The following is a 13,267-nucleotide window of genomic DNA, read 5'->3' as shown; positions in this document are numbered from 1 at the left end:
CAGGCTGCCCAATACCTTCAGTTCTGATACAAATCATGTAGCCCATCACCTCTCCCTTTCCCAATATTTCAGAGGAAAGAATCATTGCTTATTGGGGTAGTGGGACTAGTAGTGTCTTCCTCAAATTCATGTCTAGTTGCGGCCTTAGAATATGGCCTTATTAGGAAATAGGTCTTTGCAAATGTAATGCATTAACATGAGGTCATATTGGATTAGGGTGGGCTCTAATCTAATGACTGAGGTCCTGAGGTATGAAGAGAAAACAGAGGAAGAGACGCATGGGGAGAACATATATGAGAATAGAGGTAGACAGAAGTCATGTAGTTACAAACCAAAGGCCAAAAATTACTGACAACTATCAGGAGCAAGAAAAGGCAAGAAAGTTTCTTCCCCTAGGGCCTTTGGAGAAGCATGGCCCTCCTCACATCTTGATTTCAGATTTCAGTCCTCCAGAGCTGTGAGAGAATGGATTTCTGTTGTTATAAGCTACCTTGGTGGTACTTTGTTAGGACAGCCCTAGGATATATACATTGGATATTACTTGAGCCCCAGGCTTGGTCTTCTTAACACTTTGTGAGACAAATATTAACATTTTCCGTGGAGGGTGGGGACTCACTCCTGGATCCAGGGAGAATCTGATAAGGGTATATCACATGGATAGTCTCAGCAAAGATAGAGAGACTGGCTCTGGGAGGGACCAAAGAGTGTCAAAACAATGTAGTCAGTGGGAGTTTCCAAAATGAGAATGAAGGAGCAAGGTAAAAGTTAGAGCCAGAAAACAGTGCCAAGGATTCATGTTAGATGAAGAGAAATGGAGCAAAATCGAATTAAATTGTAGTTAGGTTCACAAGCAGAGAGTACTCCATGGGGAATGGGAAATAAGGCTGTCATCGATGTGAGAGGGTCAGAGCCCCATTTCTGTGTTGAGCCCAGTGTGTGGTAGGGCTATGGTCTTTAGGACACACACTTGAAGTCAGTGTTCCTTCCCCTGAGGTATAGCTGCATCTGGACACATGGGGACATGATGGGAGTAATGTAAAACTATAGGACAAGCAAGCACAAAGAATTTTCTTCTATCAATATAATATAACAGCAAGCATGTTTGGGAGTATAATGCAAAATTTCCATGAATGCATAATCTATAATATATGATTTGGAAAGTTTTCCTTTTGTGTTGTTCACTTCAGGCTATCTTTAGAGCTCCCCAGCTGTACACACCACTTCTGTGTGCTGATGTAGGCACCTCCACAGCTGAAAAGTTTGAGAAGCACTGATGTATATATAAGACCCTGAAAGGGCTGGCTAACATTTTCATCATTTCTGATATATAGCCGGTGCACTATGCCTTCACACAGTAGACACATGTTAAACATTTTTTTCACTCTTTTATAACAGTCAAAGTTAAAAGCCCATGACGCTTTTTTGCAAGAATTTTGGACTGTGCTTTGGCACATGCTCTCATAAACAAAAGAAGAAAGCATATACAGGGAAGATATTTTTAGGAGAAGTATGCATGGTAAGGAATGCTTGATGAGTCTCAAACTTGCAAACACTTTGGGCACATCAAAGTAAGAAGAAATTAAACCAAGTGCTAATGCACAACTTTTACTTTTATCTACACAAATCTTTTAAACTAAGAAATACTTGGGATCTGAATGACCTGAGAATATCATAGACTATGCTTTGTAGAGCCTTCCTGCTGCGAGTCAGGGTCTGCTTATACAATTTTCTGCTACAAATCTATGTTCATATTTGCATTATTCTTCTTTCACTTGATTACATGAAGATGTGTGCAATCTTAGCCTCTGGATCAGCAAGGGGAAATGGCATTTTCTGAGGCCAATTTCCTGTGCAGAACCAGAGCCATTGCTCAGTCTTGATATGCCAAACAAGGAAACAATTGAGGAGCTCTGTGGAGAAGCCTGGGAGTCATCCTAGATTTTTTCCCTTCCAACACCTCATCAGTCGCCAAGCCCTGAAATCTACCTCTTCAGAGCCCTTCAATTCATTCACTTCTCTCCATCCTTTTGCCTAGACAAGAGTGGAGCCTAGTCCTCATGGGAATGGGGTAGGGGTGTGAAGAAGTTAAAGATTCTAGAATTGGCATTTATAAGACCAGTTATGGATAAAATGAGTAATCTTGGGAGAGGAACATGGGGAAGAAACCCTGTAAATTGTGCTTTAATCACCTGATCTGGGCCCATTCAAACTCAAAACCATGGAATAAATTGTTATTTTTCTTGTTTTCTTAACTGAGGCAATCCTTTATCTGGACCAAAGCTGGTTTTTGACAGAGGGAAGGATGGAAAGTCTCATAAGGACATTCCTCTTTTGAAAATTCCATTTCATTTCTGCTCAAGATGATTGTAAATGAAAGGATGTGGTGGCACTTGCTTCCAACAGTAGGCCTCCCTTCAGTCTTCCCAGGCAGGCCTTGCTAACCCTGTGCAATCTAGATAAGGTTATTAACCAAATAGGATTACATTGGCTAAAGCTTCAGTTCTGCCATGAAGTGTTATTTGGGCCCATAATATTAAAAAAAAAAATGCCAATGCTAGACTCAACTAGGCAGAAGCACAATAAACCAGAATGTAGGTCCTTTTGGGTAAAAGTGAATGGGATTATTGATAAAGGACATCTTGGCCTTCTCTGCCAACAGCTTGTTCCCAAGGGCTAAGTCTGAACTTCCTGTCTTTTTTCCCTTACAAAGTGATCATTACGGGAAGTTTTCCTGACGACCTCATTTCCACTCCCTGAAGGTGGCTTAACTGAAGTTGGGTGAGCTCAGATGTGCCTCCTTGACAGAGACCATCAAAGTATGGCTTGCAGCCACAGAAGGAGTCAGGTGCATGGCTGGAACATGTTTTGAAGTGCAGGGGCCTGCATTCACATCCTGGACTTGCTGCACAGCTGGACATCACTGGGAAATTTACCAAACTATTCTGCTAGTTGCTTCCTCTCATCTGTTAAATGGGGATGTTTTTGCCAACTTCACAAGGTTGCTGGGTGGGTTATAATGCAGTTCCTGGAAGCATTAAAAATGGAGTTTCTATCTCTTGTTTGGCCATTCACAATGGGAGGATATTCCTGGAGGTTCCTGGAGGAGCAGAACTTAGGAGAAATCTGGTACCATTGCATCTTATGTATTACACTCAGAGAAGTTACATGAGGCAAAAAGGGCTTTTAAAGTGACTTTGAGACTCCTAACTCTGGAAAACGAACTAGGGGTGATGGAAGGGGAGGTGGGCGGGGGTGGGGGTAACTGGGTGATGGGCACTGAGGTGGGCACTTGATGGGATGAGCACTGGGTGTTATTCTGTATGTTGGAAAATTGAACACCAATAAAAAATAAATTTATGAAAAAAAAATAAAGTGACTTTGAGAACCATTTAATTACAAGATCATTTTCCTATCTTTTCTCCAGCACAATCACCCTCAGATGATTGGAAAGCTTTCAAGCTGTTAGGTCTTGGGTTCAATCCCTAGCAGAAAGGTCACTCTTGGTGACTATAAAGATATATATGAACATCCACCTTGCTGTCCTGTCTGGGATAGAGAAAGTGTATTCATTTTTGTAACTCCTGATTGAAATGGCATTTCTCAATCACTTTCCAGTTTGTGGTTACCTATGATAATACTAGGATACACAGATGGGAAACCTGTCTTCTTTCACCCACCAGTGTAGCCATCCTTCAATACAGCCTCGCATTCATTCCACATCGGAAGCCTCAGCCTTTAGGGGAGACAAACAGTCTTAATTTGGAAACCAATCTGGTCAACTGGTAGTGGGTACCTATGATGCTTCGTTGAGAAGGTATCTGAGCTCACATCCGTACTTCACAAAAAGAGAGCCCTGATTAATTTACACTGTCTTCTGTGGGCATGGATGGAGGAGTGGTGTTATGTGTTTTCCATATCTTATCTATCCTTCAGCTGTCTAACAACTCTACTGTCTACTTCCTCTCTCCACCTTTGGCCTTCTTATAAGATATTGGAACAGGGGGGGATCCCTGGGTGGCGCAGCGGTTTAGCGCCTGCCTTTGGCCCAGGGCGCGATCCTGGAGACCCGGGATCGAATCCCACATCGGGCTCTCGGTGCATGGAGCCTGCTTCTCCCTCTGCCTGTGTCTCTGCCTCTCTCTCTCTATCATAAATAAATAAAAATGTTTAAAAAAAAGATTAAAAAAAAAAAGATATTGGAACAGGGGAAGAAAATGCAGGAAAGGATGGCATATATTGATCATTTCCATCCTTGCATGTTAAATTTTAACTAGTGCCTTTAATTAATGTAGAGTCATGATTTGTCTGTGGTTGTTTTATTTATCTTTTTCCATTGCCACTCTTTGAATGTCTTAAAAATAGGGATGGTTATTCTTCATTCTTGTATTATGCTCCATCTTGTGCCTCTCACTCCAGAACTTGGTATCATGCCTGACACACAATAGTCATTCGGTTTTATTGCCAAGTTCATGCTTTCTAGTCCTACTTTCTTATATCATTCACACTGCCAAGGTATTTCTATATATACCGTTCTAATACACAACTATAATCTTGTTTTATTTCTGCTTAAAATCCTTCAATGACTCCCAACTGGCTAAAGGATAGTCCAAATTCTGAACTTTGATAAAATGAGTCTGTTGAAGTTTTGTTCTTACCTAGTTCTCTGAATCTCCAGCCAATACACTCTCCTCCACTTCTTAGATGCCATATTATTTTGTATTTTGAGCCTTTAAATCTGTACTTTATTAAGTCCAGAATGCCCACTTTCTGTTTTTTACCCAATGGACTGCTCTTCTTCCTTTGAGGTTCTGTGTCTTGAAGGGATTATAGTGGTTAAAAGTGTGGCTCAGGCAACCGACTGCTTGGGTTCAAATCCCGACTCTAGTTGTGTGACCTTGTGTAAATTAATTAACTATTCCCAGCCTGAGTTTTTTGGTTTGTAGAAGGGGAGGTTGTAGGGTGCTTGGTGGGAGAAATCAATGAGCTAATCTATATAAAGTGCTCTGCATGATGCCTGGCATACAGAGAGTATTCAGTGAAATTGATCTATTTTCTTAACTGGGATTCAGAACTAAGCTGAATGTTCATTGGAGCAAAAAAGGCAAGATTGCAATGTAGTATGTTAGGGATTATAATCATGGTGTGAAGAAAATGCAAAGGGAACATAAAGGGTGGGCCCAGAAAGAAAAGCACAGATCCAGTGGGGGCAGGTGTCTGAGAAAATGCTTCTGGGAGGATGTATTGAACTGGGTTCTAAAAGATAGATTAAAAGTGTGGTGCCTTGGGGCCAGAGATGGGGATGGTGCATCAATGATATGTGGAGCAGGGGGCTCATGGACCTTATCTGGCATATGAAGCTTCATTAGGGTGAAAGGCAATTATTCAAAGGTGGGTGTTTTTGACATGAGTGTTTTTGGTTGCTTTTGGATGCAGTGGTCTCCTGGCTAACCATAAGCACCCCAGGCACCTTGTCCCTTTCTCACATGCAGAAGAAAAACTGGAAGGAAGAGGGTTCAGGCAACAAAAGCATTCCTCTTGATGGAGGGACAGATGTAAGATAAGGGCAAGTCAGAATGTGGAAATGTGGTTTGTAGGGAAGTCTCTCCTTAATGTCTCCCTTATTCTTGATAAGTAGAATAAATAAAGATGGCATAATATATGTACTATATGTTGGCTATTTGAATTAAAAAAAATAAAGATGGTGTGTGTGGAGCAGGCTTTATCCCCTTCCTCATGATGAGTGCAATGAGAGTTGGTATGCCAGGGCTGGATGGACCCCTGCAAGGGAAGAGCAGGCTCTTTCACCCTTGCTGTTTTGGAGTAGGCCAACAGCCTGGAACAGGGATGAATGCTCAAATTCCATAGCTACCTTTGGGATGCATGAAGCAAAACTAGCTCTTGATCTCTCTCTCTACCCAAGAATATCATTTATGCTTAGTCAAAATAATTACCTCCATTCAATGAAAAAAGGGTGAAAAAAAGGGGAGCTATTCTTGTGGAAGGCAAGGGAGTCTGAAGAGAGAGGACCCCATGGGATTTTTCACTGAGGCTCATTTTAATTGGCTAGGAGTCTGATAGTTAGCAGAGTGTATGTAGGGTGAGGTAGCAAGAGAGTACGAGAAGCAGAGGGCAGGGCATGAAGACAACTATGCCACTCTGATATGTTCAAGATGAGAAGAGGCATCATGAATTTTTTCTTTGAAATTGAAATTGCGTATAAATATCACTTAGTAAAACTCAGGGAAAAAAGATCAAGTCTGACATGTGAAAAAGCAGTATGAATGTGATTGGAAATATTGGTCTGGGAAGCCTAATTTCAGCTGAAAGAAATGCAGGAGAAAATAGAAAGAAATGTATTCATCAGTAATTGCCCTGTGGCTGATGGGAATACTGAGTAAAAGATGGATAGAGGAAAAAGTATCCTCTAACACAGCTATTTAAGTGAAGTCCCAAAATGTTGAAAGGATGCTTATTTTAGTATATTCCTTGTGTAGACTTCTTCAGGATCTTCTCTTTTCAACAGTTTGATTCAAAAGGGAAGCAACATATTAAGACATGATATTAAGTGTGTGATTCAGATTCTTAGAGTCTGTCTGAAAACATCTAAGAGGCCCTGGGGAATTGTCTTCAGATATCTACCTGTCCAAGTGATAACAGTGAAAATAAATGGGCTTTTTGTCTGGATATACATGGTTTTGAATCCAGGCTCTACCTTTACTAGCCATGTATATAGGGAAGACAACTTGTGAAAATCGTAGGTAATCCCTCAAAAATGGAAGTTGCCGTCTTCATTAGCTGCTATGTGAGCATCTAGAATGAGATGATTGTCGATCCTTTGGGGAAGGAAGTAAGAGCTTTAAAATTTTTTCTTGCTACATGAAGGGTGGGGGTTAATATGTTGTTCTGATCACATATTGACATCACATCTTCCATAAGAACAACAGATGATATGACATTAGATAGAGACTGTGAATATAGGTTTTATGGAAAGTTCTAAAATTTTGTTGAAAGTATATGTGTGTATGCGTGCATATGTGTGTGTGCACGTGTGTGTGTGTTTGCGATCTGTCTCATCTGGTAAGTGGACATGAATGTCAGACTCCTTTGCTTTCTAATTAATACTGAGGCCACCTGTGAAAATTTATGGTCCTCTTTCACTTTTCTTCAGGAGATGCAAAAACTGAGGCCTAAAACTTAAGTGACTTAATTAAATATTATTATTATACCTGAGGCTTGAATCTAGCTTTTCTGACCCCAAATGTGTTGGCATCCACATCATGCTGATCCTGACTGGGGACTTCAGCATTAACCATAACAGGTAAATTCAGATGGTTCTGGGGAGTAGTAACCCTTTCCCAGTTCAATTTTTTTTTTTTTTGTTATAATCAAGAGCTTGAAGATGCCATTCTCCTATATTGCTACTAGAATTCTTGCCAATTGCCTATATACATCTGTGTTTTTGAAGATGAAGGGGATATTTCCCCATTCTAAATGCCCATGTGGAAATTAAAAAACTAGTCCATAGTCAATACTATGTCTTGGGATTGAGACAGTGTGTTAGGAGGGCAAAAAGTGACTAGGTCTTTACTGAGTGTTTTTATTTTCATCAGACACTTGAGTTTCATGGGGATATGGCCAAAATATTCTCTTTTTTTATCCTGTAATTCCCAGTGATGAGGCTGAGGACCAGTGCTTCTTGTAGACAATGTTTATCTGACAGGGTCAGTGACTGCTGGTTACTTGGTTCCCCATTATGAGTCTGAATTTCAGAGCCAATTTTCTCAGTCTTACTTACTTTGCTCAGCCGTGAGAACTACTTCCCAAAGCTATTCAAAATTCTATTTTACAACTTAAAGCTAGTATGGAATTCTTGGCTCCCCTTTTTTTCTGAATAATCTTTTTCTCTTATCTAAAAATGACCTAATAAACAAACAGGATGAAACCCCAAGAGGGCAAATGGTACTAAATTCTAAAAGTTGCATTGAATCTTCTCATTTGAGATGTGCATCCTCTTTACCTTCTCCACCCCCAGCCCCCCCCCCCCCCCGCCTTTACTGGAGAAGAGGTCAGCATCAATATTCATTTGGTATCAGTCCAGAAACTTTCTGGACAGATTCATGCAAAAACATTTGTATATAACTTGAAACAAAATTGAAGCAGAGTGGTACGTGATTCTGTATGTTTTTTTTTTCACTTAAGACTGTATTTTGGAGTTATTAGCACAATCAACGATCTAACTCAATAACTCACTTTTGAAAAGGGATGACTCACTGGTATCCATCATAATAATGTGACATCCTTTATTTAATTAGCCCCATAAAATTTATGTTGTTTTATCCTTCCTCCTTTGCCAATGCAAACAATTCTGCAGTGAACATCTTTCTGCATATGTCTTTGCACATGTGGGCATGGATATCTGTAAGGTATTTATTTGTAGGTTATGTTCCCAGAAGTAGAATTGCTGGGCCAAAGTGTTCAAATTCCTTCATCTTGCAATCTTTTTTTTTTTTTTAAGACATACACAGACAGCATGTGCAAGGAAGATGAGCAGAGGAAAAAGGAGAGAGAGAATCTTAAGCAAATTTTACGCTCAGTGTGGAGTCTGACATGAGACTCAGTCTCACAACCCCGAGATCATGACCTGACCTGAAGTCAAGAATTACTGGACTCTTAACTGACTAAGCCATCCAGGGGTCCCTGCAATCTTTATTTCTGTATTTATCAAATAGCGTAATTAGTCAACCAATTACTTTTTAAAGTTCTTAATGTGGTTATAAACATAAAAAGGTTAAAAAGTGAAAAACAAACAATTAAAGCTCCCTAGTCATTAAATTGTCTTTTTTAAACACCAGGTAAAGAAAATTTTCTTTCACCTATGGAATTCTTCCAAGAATTTTTACTGCTTCTGGGTTATTATTGTCTGCTCTAATCTGTACTTGAGTGATAAGAATATAAGTAGTAGATAGCTTCTTTAAAATTTCTGTCATCTTTGAGAACTCTGTGTCCGTGGTATGCTTTAAGTTGTCTTTTGGTTGGTTTCTTGGTTCATAGCTCATCTTACTACCATGCAGACACTTGGGCTTTCTTTTAATATATAAACATGTAGCATGTTGTGTTACAGTACACATCTCCATTATTTAATCAACATTTTGAAAAGCTACAATAACTTGCATTTCCTCCTTAGTGACATGCAGCATCTTATATGCTCATATAAGAAGTTTTTTTTATTTTGTTTTGTTTGTTTTTCATATAAGAAGTTAAGAATCTACCCCAGCCCTGAGATGTGTCTTAATCCTGGTAAAATATTTTATTACATAGTAGACTCCCATATCAACAAAAGCTCTTTTACCTAGTTATGTTTCACTTTTTCTCTGAGGGCACCATTTGATCCAGTGCCCTCAGGATCCAGTTCTGTGCATACTCATCCAGAAGCTACTGGTTGATCAGGTCCCTTTCCTCCCTCAAGCAGGCCAAGCACTTCCCTGGCTGGCTGATATGGTATATTAACCCTAGCTATTGGTCTGATGGCCAGGCTTGGAGATGCAGACAAACTTGGAAGGGGCATGTGGCTCATGTTATCTTGAAACTTCTGCAACATATTCAAGCAAGAATTAGGAGAACTAAGCTTTAATGTGGAGGAATGGTCACTTCTCTAGGGCCATAGGTGTCAGGAGAATCTACAGATTCTACAGGCATTAACATCAACATCTCTATCCAGCATCTTGGGGCCCTACTCTTTTCTGCACTGAGGCAGAAGAGACCTTCCAGGGTTAAAATTCATTTTTCTCTGAACTCCATGACCTCTATACTTAAGCCCTGTGATTGATCCTTAATTTTTTTCTGTCCTCTGGCTGCAGAAGATGAATCTGTATGCTGCCAAGGAGACCCTCTGGGTTTTGCACTTCGCCTTAAATTTGTGATTGAGCATCTTTAGCCTTTCATTGCATTTGTCTAATGCATCCCCCAATAAAAACCATCTGCTTCTATGGTCCTTGTGCTTATTGTTTTTCCTAAATCTCAGCAGTGGTTGAGCTATTGCCCTGCTGGTTCATTCCCATTCACCAACATTCTATCTCAGTTCTCCATCAGCGAAACTGTAACAACTCCTGCTATGTTATGCTTTGGGCTATTAGGACTTCCTCTGCTCCTTGTGATAGATTTCCCAGTGTAGACCAGCTGGCAAGTGACACAGCTCCAAAATCCCATTTTAAAACTCCGTTCTTTTGACCAGTCCTAGCACTAACTTTCTCAATTTCTGTTCCCTAAGAAATACCCTGAGATAAAGATTTATGGGTAGGGAGTTTATCGAGGAGTGTATTTGGGAAAACTCCAGATAGGGAGTGAGGTGAGAGGGAGGAGTAATGCACTTGTAAGAGAGGTCTCAGATGATTTCATGGGGGCGTCTTGGCCCTGGGATGGCCCTTCAGAATTGTCACAATCCAAGTGGAAGCTGGATTTTGTATCCCCCACATTTCCAGTTACTGGTGTGGGCTGTCCCTGAGAAAGCAGTGTGATAAGGGGTGAAGCAGCTCACCTCTGCTGAAGGTCTTGGGGAAAGACTCAGGTGTGAACCATGAGCAGCCAATGCTCCCAGCAGAGGGATTTGTATCAGATGAGATAATGCATGGGAAATCGTTTATGAACAGCTTTACTTCCCCAAAACAAAAGTCACATAGTAGCAAAATATAGTAGAATGAGCAAGGGTTTTGATATCAGACCTCTTACCAGTTTTGTTATTTGTAGTTTATTCCTTATTCTTTCGGAGCCCTGGCTTTATCTTCTGTAAAATGGGGATGAATATATTTTCCTTGCAGGAGTGCTTTCAAGGACAACTGAATCAATACTTATTAAAGTATTGGGCAGTCCTACTCCAAGATAAGGATTCAAGCTCAAAGCGGATTTGCTCACTCAGTTAGCTCTTGCCCTCACTATCCTTTGGTGGACTACATACATGACTAATGCCACCAGTGATGAGCTTGGAAAGGATACAGATTTTATTTGATTTGAAAGGTTAAACAAATTCATATTCCTTTACTTCATGTTCAAGTCCATGTTTGTATATAATTCTTTTGGAAGTGACATGAAAGAGCTCATTTGACATGATTATGAGGGTTGATTTTGCCAGTGTAAAAATTTTATCTCACTGGGCTGGTCACATTTGAATACTAAGTCTTGACTTTCCCTAAAGCATCCCATGGTCAGAACATGTCTTTCCAAGTAAAGGTCAATGACAATTCACCTGCAAGGGAAAGATCCAATTGCATTTCTAGAATGAAGATCGATACAATCACTGCAAGTAAACCGTGTCCGACCTTATCCTCTGTAAGAAGGAAAAGAATCAACAGGGCATGAAAAGTGTCAGCATTTTGAGTTTTGAGAGGTGAGAAAGGGGAAAGAGTTTATGCCATGCTCATCCATCATTGAACTTCAGTAAGACCATTAAGGTTCAAACTAGAGATAAAGAGGTAGCAGTTTATTCAGTTCTGCTGTTGGAAATCCTAGTATCAATTCAGTTCAATTCTATTCAATTCAACAAACGTTTATTTAGTGCCAACATTGTGTATGACTTTATACTAGTTGCCAAAAAATCCGATCCCTGGCTTTTCATTCACTTTATTTCATGCCAGACTCTGCTAGGTGCTGGGAATAAGCATGTAGAGAGAGAAAGACGGGCAGACACAAGGAAATTTCTTGTGATAAATAGTAAAGGAGCAGGATAAAGTACTGTGGAATTACTGTGGAAGGAAACAAGCTATGTGTTCATGGGGAAAAAGTGATTTTGAGTTGGGGCTTACACAATGAATAAGCATTTACTCATGGTGGGAGAAAGGCCTGGGTTAGTTCATTTTGATAATTATTTATCCAGATATACTGTGTACTGGACTCTGGGGTGGGTACTGGCATTGAGGAGGCAGGTATAGTATCATCATGGCTGCCCCCAGGAAGCTCACAAGTGTCATTACAGCAGGGGGAGATAACAGTCTGAAAAAACTTGTCATCTGGTAAAGAGACCAATGAATTGACAAGGAAAGGCCTCATCTGCGATCTTGGAGGGTATTATGCTGAGTGAAATGAGTCAACCGGAGAAGGACAAACATTATATGGTCTCATTCATTTGGGGAATATAAATAATAGTGAAAGGGAATAGAAGGGAAGGGAGAAGAAATGTGTGGGAAATATCAGAAAGGGAGACAGAACGTAAAGACTCCTAACTCTGGGAAACAAACTAGGGGTGGTGGAAGGGGAGGAGGGCGGGGGGTGGGGGTGACAGGGTGACGGGCACTGAGGGGGGCACTTGACGGGATGAGCACTGGGTGTTATTCTGTAAGTTGGCAAATTGAACACCAAAAAAAAAAAATAAATTTATTATTAAAAAAAATATATCTGCTTTCTAAGATAATCTTTGGTCCAGGTACAGGTGTTAGGTTTGCCCTCAGAATGGCAACAACGTTCTCAGAAAAATGCCAGGAAACACATGGTAACAAAGGCGTTTCTGATATGTTTGAGATTATGATGCATATTTGCAATGAAAGACAACACAACTGTTCAAAATGGTGCAGAGAAATATATTATAACATGGGAAGTGATTTATGATATATAGTTGAGTTAAAATGCAGATCATAATACAGTGCATGCGATGTGATTTCACATCTGTAAATATTTAGTGTGTATTCATGGGAAATAATATAAGAATATGGTCTAAAATGTTCATATCCGTTCTATTTGGATAGAGGGATTATAAAGAGGAATTAAGAGCATTTTTCTCTTTCCTCTCTTCCTCTTCTCCTTTTTTTCTCCTCTTCCTCCTTCTATTTTGTTCATGTGCATTTCCTTTCTTTTTATGCAACAAACCTGAGTTATTTCAAGAATTAAAAAACAAGCAAATAAAAAGTTAATTAAAAAAAATCCTTCAAATTGGGATCCCTGGGTGGCGCAGCGGTTTGGCGCCTGCCTTTGGCCCAGGGCGTGATCCTGGAGACCCGGGATCGAATCCCACATCGGGCTCCCGGTGCATGGAGCCTGCTTCTCCCTCTGCCTGTGTCTCTGCGCCTCTCTCTCTCTCTGTGACTATCATGAATAAATAAAAATTAAAAAAAAATCCTTCAAATTAAATAAGCCCTTCTAGAGTAATGATAATCCTTATGGTTACAGATTTTGTTCTCCAGAAGAATCAATACTGTTGGAAGGACAACATCATTACTATTATTGTTGTTATTTCTACTTTTATTTCCATGGCCTGGTAATATCTGAGGTTTTAATTGGTGTG

General features: G+C 40.1%; 1 protein-coding gene across 4 annotated transcripts in view; it reads left to right on the top strand.

The window, feature by feature from the left end:
- Window positions 1-13,267, top strand: part of LOC144301242 (uncharacterized) — a 417,552-nt gene that overhangs the window by 64,231 nt on the left and 340,054 nt on the right. For 2 of the 4 annotated variants that reach the window (XR_013368053.1, XR_013368052.1), the window contains one exon: window positions 2,711-3,221. The exons of the other annotated variants lie outside the window; for them this stretch is intronic. The gene's annotated coding sequence lies outside the window, so the exon portion shown is untranslated. Of the gene's footprint in view, window positions 1-2,710; window positions 3,222-13,267 lie in introns of those variants that run through there. 4 annotated transcript variants of the gene reach the window in all.

This window comes from Canis aureus, chromosome 2, assembly GCF_053574225.1.
Source record: "Canis aureus isolate CA01 chromosome 2, VMU_Caureus_v.1.0, whole genome shotgun sequence".
NCBI classification, from domain to species: Eukaryota; Metazoa; Chordata; class Mammalia; order Carnivora; family Canidae; genus Canis; species Canis aureus.
The sequence above is the reverse complement of the archived record's forward strand: the minus strand, read 5'-3'. Positions and strand labels throughout refer to the sequence as shown.